The sequence below is a fragment of the Chrysochloris asiatica genome, unplaced genomic scaffold (assembly GCF_000296735.1).
Source record: "Chrysochloris asiatica unplaced genomic scaffold, ChrAsi1.0 scaffold00015, whole genome shotgun sequence".
Taxonomy (NCBI): domain Eukaryota; kingdom Metazoa; phylum Chordata; class Mammalia; order Afrosoricida; family Chrysochloridae; genus Chrysochloris; species Chrysochloris asiatica.
Window position 1 is genome coordinate 32,012,497 of NW_006408533.1, and position 13,985 is coordinate 32,026,481.

The following is a 13,985-nucleotide window of genomic DNA, read 5'->3' on the forward strand; positions in this document are numbered from 1 at the left end:
TCTTCCCTTTTGGTTATCCAACTCTAAATCATTGCATATTTTATTATAGTATTTGGTTTTATCTTCTCGAGCTGATCTTTGAAATTTTCTGTTCAGTTCTTGGACCTCTTCAATTCTTCCATTTGCTTTAGCATCTCTATGCTGGAGAGCAAGTTTCAGAGTCTCCTCTGACATCCATTTTGACCTTTTCCTTTTTTCCTGTCTTCTTTATGACTTTTTGCTCTCTTCACATATAATGTTCTTGTTGTCATCCTACAACTCTTCTGGTCTTTGGTCTTTAGTGTTTAATGTATCAAATCATTCTGGTAGTCCATAGTATATGAACATATTCAATATTCTTTACCAGCACCACAATTCAAAGGCATTGATTCTTCTTCAGCCTTCCTTATTTGGTCAACCTTGTGATTCGAAGTCCACTGCTAATCCGACAGGACCACAGCAGGAGTTCTAATGAGTTGGAACCAACATGAGGATACTTATCACCAACAACAACAACAGAGTGAATAAGATGAAAGGATACAACCCTGACACACATCTTCCATGATTTTAAGCCATACACTACCCCCTCATTCTGTGGGAATGGCCTCTTGATCTACGTACAAGTTCCACATGAGCATAATTCAATGTTCTGGTATTTCCATTCTTTGCAATATTATTCACAATTTGTTATGATCTACACAGTTAAAAGCTTTTGCAGTCAATAAAATGTGAGTAAACACCTTTCTGGAACTCTCTGCTTTCAGTCAAGATCAATCTGATACCAGCAATGCTATCCCTCATTCCACATCTTCATCTGAATCCAGCTTGAATTCTTAGCAGTTCCTTGTTGATGTACTGTTGCAACTCTTTTTGAATTATCTTCTGCATAATTTTACTTACGTGTGATACTGTTCAAAAATTCACACATTCTGTTGGATCCACTTTCTTTGGAATGGGCTGTAATCTAGATTCCTTCTCATTTTGTCCTCAGAGCCATGGACCCCATAGTTACTATTGTCACCATTTTATTGATGAGGCAATGAAAGCAGGAGGTTAAGGAACTTGACCAAGTTCACATAGTTAGAAAGGACGAAGCCCAAGTTCAAACTCTCAGGACCTCAATTACCATTGCACTCATCCTGATGGGCCTGATTTAAATCCCAGCATCTATCATCACCTCTCAGTCCTGCCGTGCTCCTTCTAGAATCCCTCGTGTCAGTATTATCTGTCATTTAACATGTGCTCAAATATAGAGCATGAATTTGGCTTCAGCTGAGCCTGCTTATACAATGACATTAAAACATCACTTTGTCATGGAGTCTCTGAGTGGTGAAAGTAGTCAGTAGCTAACCTAAAGATTGAATCTACCTGAAGTACTTCACAAGAAAGGTCTGGAAATCTACTTCCTAAAAACCAACCATTGAAAAAATCCCTATAAAGCACAGTTCTACACTGGGGTCAACCCAGTGGCAACTGGAAACTGGTATTGATAGTTACTTGTGGATAATAATCAAGAAAATATACTTCTACCTCTTTCATCATGCTCAAGTAAACACAAAGCTAGTTTATTTTTCTAAGAAACTGCTCAATGCAAGTCCAATGTCTTCAGATGTTGAGACATAGTATGGAGGAGATAGTTTTTCACTTCCTTCAGTTCACCTTGCTTGGCCCACTCCCATCCAATTCAGTGCCAGGCCTTGCAGAGCTAAATTTACACTCCTCTCAGCCAAGCACCTGCCTTGTTTCCACTACTGCTGCCTTACACAACAGCCTTACCATCTACCTGGGCTCCATTCTTCTCTTTCTCCACTCTTCTGCTAGAGTTGACTGTCCCACAGCACAGGAAGAGTTAGCAAGGGCTGGAGAAACCAGGACTTGTCCTGCGCTGCTGGAAGAACTCAAACTTCAGACAACCTTTCTGAGGGACAGTATGCACCCAGAAACTGAACATTTTGCAAAACCCTCGAACCAACAAGTCAATTTCTGTGCATAACAATTCGCTTATACTGGAAATATCTGAGTTCATATATTAGTTTCAAGGCTGTCTATCACAGCATTGCCAAAAATGTCTAAAAAATTGGGGACAACCTAAAAATAACTAAAATAGAGGATTGGTTGGGTATATCCATCCATGGAATATCATGCAGTTGTTTAAAATAGTAATTTAGAGGTTTATTCAATGACATAGTATTGAGTGAAAATACCTAGTTACAAAACTGAGCATAAGACAATGCCATTTTTATAATAAATATGCAATATTTAATACATTTACGAGTCAAAATATAATAATAGGAGGAAAGTTACCGTAATATTAACAGGGAAGTTTTCAAGGTCATACTACACAGTGATCAAGTTCAAGGTTCTAGCTTTAATGCTGATGTCACATTTACATGCACATTACTTAACCTACGTAACAAATTACGTGCTGCAGAGATAGTCATAATGTCTCCCTATGGCGTTGTTGTGACAACTAAACCAAATGCGAAGTTGGATAGATGAGGAGGTGGGTATGCAGATAGATAGTTTGTCTAGAATGAAGGCTGACCCTGAGTAAGTGATCAACAAAAATTAGGTATTCTCATCTCTGGGTGATGGTACTATGGATGATTTTCAATTCTATTTTTGTTTGTTTCTTTTTTTTTGTACTTTTGAAATGTTTTACAATGGTCACCCCTACCCCTATATCTTAAAACTAAAGATTAATGTCCCCTAAAGTCAATACAATAAGCCCTGGTAGTGCAGTGGTTAAGCGCTCTGTAGGAAACCAAAAGGTGAGTGGTTTGAACCCACCAGCTGCTCCATGGGGAAAAAGATATGACAATCCGCTTTTATAAATATTGTTGTTGTTGTTAGGTCCCATCGAGTCGGTACCAATTCATAGTGACCCTATGCACACCAGAACGAAACACTGCCCAGTCCTGCACCAACCTCACAATCATTGTTACACTTGAGCCCCAAGCTGCTGCTACTGTGCCAATCCATTTCATTGGGGGTCTTCTTTTTTTTCACTGACCCATCACTTTAGCAAACATGATGTCCTCCAGGGACTGGTCCCTCCTGACAATGTGTCCAAAGTATGAAAGACAAAGTCTGGTCATCCTGGCTTCTAAGGAATATTCTGGCTATACTTCTTTCAACACAGATTTATTTGTTCTTTTGTTGGTCCATGGTACTATAAAGATGTTGTTGTTGTTGTTAAGTGCCATCGAATTGGTTCTGACTCATAGCGACCCTGTATAGGGTTTCTGATGACTGGCTGGTGAGTTTGAACCGCCGACCTTGTGGTTCAAACCAACATTGAGGTTGAGTGCTTATCCTACAGGGCCACACCAGGACTCTGTTGACATCTTAAGTAAACCTATATATTGTTAGTATTTCAAGGTGTGTTGCTGATCTAAGCCTATTTAAATCATACAAAAACAACAAACATTAAAAAAGACAGCAGATAAAAGTTTTAGAAACATTCATTGCATAATGCCCAGTGTGGCCACAGTGGACGAGGTCTGGGAGTTATGTGGGTGGCAACAATGGCCTGACTCTGAGATGCTAAAGGGGCTGGAGGAGGACAAGGACCAAGTCATGACCAGAGCCATGGCAGAGCCACACAGTCTTTTATGATGAGAGGTTTTGAGGCACTTCACTCTCCTCTGTGTAGTGGATAGTTTGGGTGGTAAAGAAATTACTGGCAATGTCAAAGCCTCTTCCAGAACCTTGCCAAGGGAATCAAGGGCTCCATCTGGGGCATCTGCACCATCTCAAAGTTAGTACTTAAGTACAGCAAAAGAGGGATGAACACAATCAAAGAAGGGCAAGTAGTGTCCTGGTGCAGAAGAGAGCCCAAAGCATAAATGGGGTGCAAGAAAGTGAGCCACAGATGGTTAGAACACTCCAGTGCTGCTCTTGGAATGGAGGCATATTGGGGTTCAATCTCCTCTTATTTTCCCCAGAGTTTATGCCTGAGCTTCAGTCAGTAACAGTACAAATTATTGGTGATCCATTACTACCTGGAGATGTTGATCGTGGCTGGAATATTTCTTCCCATCAATTTTCAGCGCTCTTGGGGGCTTCCTGTTTGTGCTTACTGAAGCTGTCAAAGCCATTTGGTTGTCCTGGCATTTGAGGTATCAGAAGGAAGCCTTATCCATTCCCTAGTGCCAACAATATGATATGTTCTTCAAATTTTTGCTGCCCTGCTGGACTGTAAATTTGGTTTGAACCGCAAGACTGGTGGTTCAAGCTCACCAGTCACTCCTTGGAAACCCTATACAGGGTGATTATGAGTTGGAACTAACTCGATGGCACTTAACAACACCAATTTCTTTTTCCAAAGGATGTTCAAGAGTCTCTTCCCCCTCCATTTATAGGTCAGCTGGTTAGTGTCCTTCAGATGGCCCTCCTGTATTCCCTATGCTGCTTTGCATACAGTCGGTTCAAGGAATTGAAAATGAAAACATGGCAGCCTTGGAAACGCTATAGGGTAGTTCTACTCTTTCCCAGAGGGTCACTAGGAGTCAGAATCCACTCAATGGCAACAAGTTTGGTTTGGACTTAAAGTAAATATGGAGCCCTGGTAGCACAATGGTTAAGCACTCGACAGCTAATAGAAAGATGGGCAGTTCAAACTCACCCAGAAGCTCTGTGAAAACTGTTGTTGTTTAGTGCTAACAAGTCAGTCCCAACTCATAGTGACCCCATAGGTTTCCAAGGAGTGGTGGGTCTGAAATGCCAACCTTGTGGTTCAAACCGGCCTTTTGGTCCAGTGCATTGTCCTGCAGCACCTCATCTCTACCCTGTCCCATGGGGCTGCTGTGAGTCAGAATCTACTTGATGGCATTCAACGATAAACAACAAAGTAAATACTTAAAGAAGTTCCACTTTCCTGTCCTCTGTGGCTCAGGAGAAGTTGCTGAGCGCGCCTGTCGGTCTATAAGACATGCATAAAGCAAACCCTTACTCGTAATAGACACTCTGATACTTTTGGGTTGGCTTTGGCACCAAACTCTTGCGCTAGGCAGAGTGACTATGAGCTGGAGGAAAGATTGAAGACTGGCAAGCGGCTCACTCTGACTGACACTTGGAGCTTGAAAGACTAGTACCAGCAGGAAACCATTGGTGGCTACAGTGGATGTGCATAGCTGGATGGAGCCAACGCTGTATCTGTTTCATAAATTTAGACCCTCATGCATCTAAGAGACAGTGTAAGGGGCCTGGTGGCACAGCGGACTAATCATCAGGCTACTAAACCAAAGGTCAGAGGTTCAGACCCAACAGTTGCTCAGAGGGAGAAGGATGAGGCTGCTGCTCCCATGAAGTTTGAGTCTCAGAAATTTTGTGGAGCAGACAGTTCCACTCCATCCTGTGGGGTGGCTACAAGTCAGAGTCTACTCAGTGGCCATGAGAGAGAAAAGAGGCAACACTGAAGAACTGTTATTTCCACAAACAGAAAACCCAAAGATTACTTTAAACACGTATTTTTTCAGTCCAAATAACCACATATCTGGCAAATATATAATTCATGTAATCCCCAAATGTCTGGCTATTTAGTTGAAGGGGAAAGTGGCTGGCAGTGGTCCCTGGAGCCTAAAGCCACAGTGAGGAGCGTGAGTTGGAGGCCCGGTTCCCAGCTTTGTGAATGAGATCTGCCACAATGGTTCATGCTGACGCATGTCCCCAAAGACCTGTACTCTCTCTCCTCCATGAAGTCTCAGCTTCAACATCACCTCCCCTGTGAAGACTTCCTGATACCCACTTCATCTACATTGTCAGGGGACACGGCTCACTCCCGACCTAGAACAGTCTGTCCCTTTGCACTGGCCTGACTCTCTCCCCTCTAGACTCTAAGCTCCTATGAAGAAGAGTCCTCCTGTCTGTTCATCCTGAGCACACATCTGGTGCATAGGAACCTTTCCCACAGTGCGCACTGACTCACTGAATGAGCTAGCTGAAGAACAAGAAAGAGCATGGACTTGGGAAGAGCCCATGATGCGTCCAGGGGCCAGGGCCAGCTCTGCCCACAGTCAGACTGTGTGAGCAACAGCAGGGCCCTGAATTTCTGTGAGCTTCAGCCTTCTCCTCTATAAAATGGAGGAGGGGTAGAAGAAAGTCCCTTTTTCTGAAATTCTCTGTCCTCTTCACTGCGGCCTCATTCCAAGCTGTTCTTTTCTTCCCACTCCTTCCGGTGATGATTTTTTGCAGTGCTGGGTGGGAGCAGATGGGGTGGACGGGGAGCTGTTGTGGAAAAGTTCAGAAGAGGAGAATTCTGCAGGGTGGCCCAGCTCTCCACCATGAAGCCTCGTGGGCCTGGGACCACTTCCACGGGCTCTTCCCAAGCAGCAGAGCCAACAAGTATAGCTCAAGGCGCCCTGACTAGTGTGGGAAACTGATGAAGAGGACTATCGGGGACAGGGAGGAGGGTCAGGAAGGGAGAACACACCGCAGGCTTCCACTGCAGTTCAGACCAAGCATGAGACTGTGCCCAGGGGTCTAGTTGAGTCTTCCAAAGTCTAGAGGGAATGCTGGCTTTGAGGGCTCCCAAGTCCTTTCCAATTCTAAAAGGCCAGAAGATCTAGTCTGCATCTCCCAGAGTCAGAAGACAGGGCAACACCAAGGGCAACCACAGTGATCCTTGCTGTCACTTACCAAACACTTACTCCATGCCTACCCTGACGTCCTCTATGGTCATCTCCTCAATCATCTGGACCACCTCATGAGACGGGAATTTATGCTTCCCCATTTTGTAGATGAGTAATTGGAGGCACAAGGTTTATTTAAGACATCTGCTGAAGCTGGCATAGCCAACAGAGTGGCAGGACAAGGTTTTGGCCATAGACAGAGTGGATCAGTCCAGAGACCAAGCTCATGAGAGGGTGGGCGCTATTCAGAGGATAAGAAGTATAGGGGAGCAGGGAAATGGGGGAAGAAGGATCCACTTCAGAAGGGAAGCCATCTATGGAGAAGGGCTAGCTTCAGACCCATCCTTCCTTCTTTCTGTTTTACAGGTAGTTGTTGAGTAACTTCAAGTTGATTCTGGCTCACAGCAATCCTGTATAGTGTCTCTAAGACTTACAGTCTTTTAGGGAACAGACAGCCTCATTTTTCTCCTGCAGATTGGCAGGCAGGCTTGAATCGCGGACCTCGTGGTTGGCAGTCCAGTGCTTATCTTATGGAGCTACTATGCTCCTTATTTTGCAGCTAAACACATATTACTGATCCTGAAAAGACTCAAAGAGGCCATTTCATCTGCCCATTTCACAGAGGAAGGAAGTGGAATGGAGGAGAACTGAGCTCAGCTCTGGGTCTCATTGTTGCTAAGTGTCGAAGTCAAAACTAGAGCTCAGAATGCAGAGTTCCATGTGCTTTCTGACCCAGGGGGCGATATTTCTAAATAAGTGATTTAACTAGTCTATGGTTAACAACAACAACAACATGGTGTCATGCCAGTGGTGCTATGGATTAGGCATTGGACTGCTAACTGTAAGGTTGGTGGTTCCAACCCTCCAATCACTCAGCAGAAGAAAGATGAAGCTCTCTGCTCCCATATAGATTTACTGTCTCCGAAACTCTGTATAGGGTCACTATGAGTCAGAGTTGTCTCTGTGGCAGTGGGTTTGGTTTGGGCCTTTTTGGTTTTAGTGTTGTCTACTAGAATCTGGGACTCCATCCGGGCTGCTGGTTTATTTGGCAGCACTCTCAAAACGGGTGTTTTTGCATCAACTGTTTGGGCTGCCTTCATTGTGCATTTGCTTTCCCAGTACGCAGGCCTCTCTCTGGCAGGCCCTTAATCCACTGCAGGTCAGTACAATCTGCATGTGTCCTTTCCCAGCACAGGATTGCCAAGTCCAGATGCACACCTGGCGCTGTGTGATAATCATTGTGGAGCATTGTGGGAACTATGACTCGGATAAAGTAACCAGGAGTGGAAACAGTGAGGGGATGAGGATGGATACCACCCCACTGATTCCTGCTTCCCCAAACTCTGGGCAACCTTCAGCTCAGCCCTGGTTAGCCCACTCAGAGTAGCAAAAAGGTAAAGCCCATGCATTCAGCAGATGAATACGCCGCCTGCCCTGCCCACACCTGCATGTTCCCTCCCACCTGCTGAGCTATTGCTTCTTCTTGTGGGCTCCATCTTTTCCAAGACCAGCCCCCAGCCTCCGCAGAGCACAAGACAAAGCTGGTTACAGCCACACCTGTTACTAATCCACCAAAGAAGACAGAGTGCCCCTAGAGGGCAGCTTGTCTCTAAGGAGACCTAGGGGACAGATCCCAGCTGGGAGCAGGGGTAAGGGGCTAGGCAGAGACTGGGCCCTCTGAATGTGGGAGCCCTGCCTGCTATGACAAGGTCTGCGTCTGAGACATTCATGAGCTGTTGTGCCTGGGTTTTGACAGCCCCGGGGTGTGAACAGCCCCCAGGCCAGCTGGGACGCAGCTCTTGGCTGCAGAAGCCTGTCTCGTTGCCAAGTTGGCAGATCTTTCCCAAAACGACGGGTGCAGGCTCGGAACTCATTTAAACCACGTGATAATCTCAACGCTATTCAAGGTGGATAGGAATGGGAGTTAGGAGGGGAGGTGTCAGGCTGGGGTACAATTCATGGGTCAGAAGGAAGGAAACAGCATCCTACTAGCAGTGAGAAGGCCAGGTGGGGTCAGATCTTGCTACGTCCCCCACCGGGTGACAACTGCCAGCCCAAGGTGCTCTTTCAATCTACTGGGTCATCCAGAGAAGTAGCAATAACTAGACCTCACCACCGCCTACTCCAGGAGGGTCTCTGAGCTCCTCTGGGTCAGAGAGGGCTGGGCAGTCCTGCTCTCTGCCTGTGTCTCTATCGAATGGCAGTGAACATTGCAGCACAGTGACTACCTCCCAGGGGAAGAGTGGGATCAGTGGGTGGGAGACTCCCGGAGCCAGGTAGGAGGGATGAGAAAACACTCAACTAGCAGAGCACTGTGGAAGCAGTGCCCTGAGGACTCCCAGAGCATCCAGTCCCATCTTCTCCAGTGAGGCCCAGCGGCCCAGAGCAAACCAGGAACCTGCCTAAGGTCACACATCACCAAGGGGTGAGACAAGAACCCAAGCCTCTGCCCCCAGCAGAGCTCTTTCCACCCAGCTTTCTGTTGATCTTCATAAACAAGTGTGTCTACACATGAGCCCTGAAAACACACAAACCCTGTGTCATACCAATGTCACCCAAAGCCCTAAACCCCAAGGACCAAATCAGCAAGTGCAAGTAAAAGACTGATTGCCAGGTGGCAGGAGGAGACCACAACCCTTGGTCTCAGAGAACCCTGAACTTGGTTGGAGAGACCAGATAGACACATATTAAGTCATTAGATCCCAGAAAAGCAATCAGATAGGATACTATTCAGCCATATATTCATCTCCAAACACCTGAGGACTACCACCCACCCCATCAGCAATAGGGGTTCATTCTGGCTGAGACTCCACTGAGCTTTTTCTGAATCTCAAGGAGCAGGTGGATAACTTCCCCTGATTACCCATGAAATTCTTCACCCATTCCCCCAAAAGCAATCTGGATTGAGAATCAGAGGTACCCCATTGAGAATCTAAGGATGCCCTGGGAAAATCCAGGGAGGAAAGTATCCCACTGAGAATCTGAGGGACAGGGCCCTCTGGTGAAAGTCCAGGGGGCAGGATTCTGTAATGAGAATCACTGCACTGTAGTACATGGTACAGACTTTAATTCTCTGCAAAGTTTGGAGGAGAGAGAGAAGAACCATGGTAGAGGAAGCAGATGATGCCTTCCAGAAGGCCAGGGCTAAAATGCAATGGAGTTTGGGTGGAATGGAGAAAAGAAAAGTGAAGTAGAGAAGAGAGGAAAGTTGAAGAAAGAGAACTATGCTGGTTGGATCTGTCTTCTGATACCGGTACATTAACTAGAGATGAAACTCAAGGAAAGCCCACTCAGGCAGCCAGCAGGCCCCTGGACTTGGGGGAAAGTAGTCCTGGTGGATCTTTGTTGGGCTTCATGTAGGGGAAGGGGGCACCCAGACCTCTGAAACTGTAGTCAGTGGTGTGGCTTCTGCTCCACAGTCTGGGAACAGATTGGGAAAGGGTGTGACATCCTATCTCTCGGGTCTCACGTCTACTTTCCCGGTTTCCCTTGAAACCTTCTCGTGGTTTATTAGAACAAAGAACAGTTTTCAGAGCCACCATCTGCTAGACACTGGAGCCAACACAATCTGAGCAAACAGGTTGAGAAGTGGCAGCAGCTAGCCCCAGAGCAGGCACAGAGAGGCTTTGCCATCCTGGCCTGTACCTGCTGACCTCGTCCCTTGTTGCATGTGAAAAAACCAAACCAGTTGCTGATTTGATTTAAGTTGATTCCAATTCATAGCAACCCAACGTGTGTCAGAATCTCACTATGGGTTTTCAATGGCTGAGTTTGAGGAAGTAGATCTCCCAGTCTTTCTTCTAATATGCATCTAGATGGATTTGAACTTTTAGATTAACAGCCAAGCGTGATACCCATTTGCACCACTCAGAGACTCCACGCGTGTACAAAGTGGGGGTAATAATAGTCCCTACTTCCTAGTGGTATTATGAGTTTTAATAAGATGCTAATATTGAGTTGTGTACACATGAAGACTCTAAGGTTACAGAAGTTACATATTTTGCCCAAGGCCATGTAGCTAGCAGGTTGGAGTTTGAACCTAGGACTCCATAACTTGAGACCTGGAACTCTTAAGCATGATGCCCGATAAGTGTCCTGTTGGCATCCTGTATTATGGGAATCTGTGTCATTCCCTGGACTGTTTGTACATTGGAAACAGAGACCATGTCCTTGTCCCCAGACCCAGCATCTCAGACAGCCCAGGAAGGCATCATCAGGGGCAGTTTCCGAGGATGATATTCAACTTGAGGCCTAGGGCTGCCATCAGTGCGCAGCCTACAAATGCAATGTAATGAATTTAACATTGTCCACCCAAAATATATATTGAAGTCCTAACCCCAGTACTGAGAGTTCCCTGAATGGCACAAATGGTGGCACACTTATTTTAAATGATTGCTAACCTTAAAAGTTGGTGGTTCTGATCCACCCAGAAGTGCTACAGAAGAAAGTCCTGGCAATCTGCTCTCACAGAGATTGTTGGTGTTGTTGCCACGGACTCAGTTCAGATTCATGGTGACCCCATATGTTTTCAAGGCTACATGACCTTTCAGAAGCAGATCCTCAGGCCTGTCTTACAAAGTGCCTCTGGGTAGATTCGAACCATCAATATTTGTGGCTAGCGTTGTTGTTAGGTGCCATCAAGTTGGTTCCGAATCATAGCAATCTTATACACAACAGAATGAAATATTGCCCAGTCCTTCGCCATCCTCACAATCGTTGTTAAGCTTGATCCCATTGCTGCTGTATGTATCAATCCATCTTGTTGTGGGTCTTCCGCTTTTTCACCAACCCTCCACTTTACCAAGCACGATGTCTTTCTCCAGGGACTGGTCCCTCCTGATACTATATCTCTCATCATCCTGGCTTCTAAGGAACATTCTCGCTGTACTTCTTCCAGCACAGATGTGTTTGTTGTTCTGGAAGTCCATGGTACTTTAAAAATTCGTCTCCAACTTCATAATTCAATGCATCACTTCTCATATCATCTGCCTTATTCACTGTCCAACATTCACATGCATATGAAGCAATTGAAAATACCATGACTTGGGTCAGATGCACCTTAGTCCTCAAACTGACAGCTTTGCTATTGAACATTTTAAAGAGGTTTTGTGCAGCAGATTTGCCTAATGCAATACATCTGAATTCTTGACTGATGTTTCCATGAGTGTTGATTATTGATTCAAGCAAAATGAAATCTTGGGCAACTTCAGTCGTTTCTCCATTTATAAAGATGTTACATATTGGTAGAGTTGTGAGGATCTTTGTTTTTCTGTTTTTCACACTGAGGTGCAATCCATACTGAAGGCTGCAGTTCTTAAATTTTCATCAGTAAGTCTTTTAAATCCACTTCATTTCCAGCAAGCAAGGTGGTATCATCTGCATATTACAAGTAGTTAATGCATCTTCTCTAATCCTGATGCCATGTTCTTCTTCATATAATCCAGTTTCTCAGATTATTTGCTCAGCATACAGATTGAATAAGTATGGTAAAAGGATCCAACCCTGGCATACAGCTTTCCTGATTTTAAACCATTCAGTATCCCCTTGTTCTGTTCGAACAACTGCCTCTTGGTCTACGTACAGGTTCCCCATGAGCACAATTTTGGCTAGTAGTCAAACACTAAATAATTTGTGTCACCTGGGGTCTCCCTGTAAAGATTACAGCTAAGAGAATCATATGAAGCACAGTTTTACTCTGGAACAGGCTGGGTAGTTTGTTAATATTATCCTGTTTGGAAATAAGTAAAATTTTATTTTTGTATGTTCATGAGGTCATATGCTCTGAATAGCGTTTTATGAAGGGAAGCACAAGTGAAGAGAAACGCAAGGAGAAGCCAGGTGCCATGTGACAATGGAGGCCGATGCTTCTACAAACCCAAGAACACACCACAGATAGCTGGCAGCTACTAGAAGCAGAAAATGACAAAGATGGAAACTTCCCATAAAACCATCACCCTGAATTCAGGCTCCGCCTTCTGAACTACGGAAAAAAAATAGATTCCAGTTCTTTCAAGCCACCCACTGGTGGTATTTTTTGTCTCAAACTGCCAACCTTTAGATGAGCAGCCAAGTGCTTAATCACTATACCACCAGGACTCCTGGTTTGTTACGCCTGCGCTGTATGACTCACACGTGCAGCCAGTCTGCCCCTGTGGGCTCTGGATTATCAGGAGGTAAGCCATCCCAGGCAGGATGGGAAAAATCCACCAAGCAGCAAATCAGGCAAGGAGGGAATGCCAAGAAGCAGATGGCAGGCAGGAAAATTCACTGCACTTCTGTAACGATTTGTTAGCCAAGACAGCCTTCTCAGGGATGGTAGATGCGGATATGCTAAAATAATAATAATAATTTTTTAAAGTGCTGTCAAATGTTCACAGGCCCTCAGAGATGCCAGAACCCCCAATTCTTGCTTACAGAGAGAAGAGCATAGGAGTTTGCTGAGTCCCTGCTCAGACCACAGGAATGTCTGAGACATATCATCAGGAGGGTTGATGTCTATGTGGACTATGGCATCCAGATGTGGGTGAGCCCACCATGACTACTGGGGCTCAAGGCTGCTGGCTCCTGTGAGGACGACTCAGGATGTCAGGAGAATCTAGGTTTCCCCAGCAGCCTTGAAATCCTGATGGAGAACTAGGACTTGGGATGGAGATTTTCTTGTTTTCTTCCAGGTGAACATGATCTTTTTGGATGCAAAGTCAAAGGTATATTGTGACTTAAAAATAGCCAATGAAAATTTTATCACTTGCCATCCAGTCAGCTCCGACTCACAGCAACCTGATGTATAACAGAAGAAAGCATTGCCCAGTTCTGTACTAGCTTCATGACTGCTGGTATATCTGAGTTCATTGTTGCCGCTATTACCCTCCAACCTAGGAACTCCCTTTCCAGCACTATATCAAACAATATCCTGTGGTGATCCATAAAGGTTCCATTGGTTAAGTAGATCTCCAGGCCTTTCTTCCTAGTCTTAGTCTGCAAGCTCTGCTGATATTCGAAATACTGGTGGCATATCTCCCAGCTTCATAGCAACACACAAGCTACCACAGTACTACATACTGAATAGCAAGTAGTGGAATGAAATTTTAGGCTGCATTAAAAGAAGTAGGGATAGAGGTGGGGCTTGATGGTGGCTAGGGTGGAAGTGCAGTGAAGTTCGCCATCAGCAATACCACGGAATACCAGGCAAAGCAGATTCAGGGCAGAGCTCCAAATCTTGGAAGCACATAGGGAGGAATATTTTAAAAGTTTGAAGGCTTATAGCTAGTGGAACTTGTAGTTAAAGTAAGAAATCACGTACTTTTGAATTTATCAGGCTCAGCAGTCCAGAGCCGACAACTTGGGTGAGACCAAACGGCAAGACCAAAGAGGGTC

General features: G+C 45.2%; 1 protein-coding gene and 1 pseudogene across 1 annotated transcript in view; one reads left to right on the forward strand and one right to left on the reverse strand.

Moving 5' to 3' along the window:
• Positions 1-13,985, reverse strand: part of LOXHD1 (lipoxygenase homology domains 1) — a 211,359-nt gene that overhangs the window by 152,907 nt on the left and 44,467 nt on the right. The gene's annotated exons all lie outside the window — the stretch shown is intronic.
• LOC102832944 lies at positions 1,579-4,183 on the forward strand (annotated as a pseudogene).